Raw genomic sequence first — 1,169 nt, forward strand, 5'->3', positions numbered from 1 at the left:
CTGCCACAGTCCGAGGCTCCGCGGGCGCCGCCGGGCGGCCTGAGCGCCGCAGGCTGCTCCGGCCACTTTACCGGACTCGCTTTCAACTCACTGCCATCGAGTCAACGCAGACTCACCGCGACCCACCGCGCGTTTCCGAGACGGTTGTAACTGTTTACGGAAGTAGAAAGCCCAGCTGCTGATGGTCTTGAACCGCCGACCTGGCGGATCGCAGCCCAATGCTGAACCAGAGTCTGGTGGAAGACCTGGCAACTCCTAGTGTCACCTTCTCTCCAAACCGGCACTCCAATGCCTAGCCGGCGTTTAACTGGGGGAGTGGCGATTTCAGGAGGGCTGGGCCAGGCAGGGATTCTCTTGCTGGGTGTGTTTCGCTGCCAAGAGGACCCCTCCCCTGACTTCCCACGCTGCTGCCACAGACACCTGCACTCTTGAGTCACCCTGCCCGCCCGAGTGCTTGAGTAACCTTTGATTCCGAATTCTTGGCATGAAAGGGACCCTGGACACATGTGGGGATACCCGCGGCTTCACTTTACAGCAAGAAAACCGAGGTGAAGAAACTGAGAAGCAGTAAAGATTATACCGAAATGAGAGTCTAGGTGTATGGACTAGAACATGGGTTTCCTACTTTCAGGTATCCAGAATGATAAAAGCTAACATTGATTGGACCTCTATACTATGTCCCAGGGTAGTGCTGTGGATTAGGTGGTGGACTGCTAACTGTGGGGTTGGGGGGTTCAAATCCACCAGCCCCTCTGCAGGAGGAAGATAAGGCTGTCTCTTCCTAAAAAGATGTACAGTCTCAGAAATCCTGTATACGGCCACTATGAGTTGGAGTGAACTCAATGGTAGTGCATGCCATGTGACAAATGGAGAAAAAATTAAGTGTCAAGGATTTGATTTAACTTAGATCCACAATCAATGTCCAATTCATATTGATCCCATGTACAAAGGGTTTCCAAGCCTGTAAATCTTAATGGGAGCAGACAGCCTAGTTTTTCTCTCAAGGAGTAGCTAATGGGTTTGCACCATTGATCTTGAGGTTAATAATAACCCAATATCTGAAATCAAATGCTATATGACATTGGGCAAATCTACAAAAGATATCTTTAAAGTGTTGCAAAGCAAAGGTGTTACTTTGAAGACTCAGGTGTTCCTGAACTAGCATCTGG

Source organism: Echinops telfairi, unplaced genomic scaffold, assembly GCF_000313985.2.
Source record: "Echinops telfairi isolate 266 unplaced genomic scaffold, ASM31398v2 ScPeMD7_41;HRSCAF=154, whole genome shotgun sequence".
Classification (NCBI taxonomy): domain Eukaryota; kingdom Metazoa; phylum Chordata; class Mammalia; order Afrosoricida; family Tenrecidae; genus Echinops; species Echinops telfairi.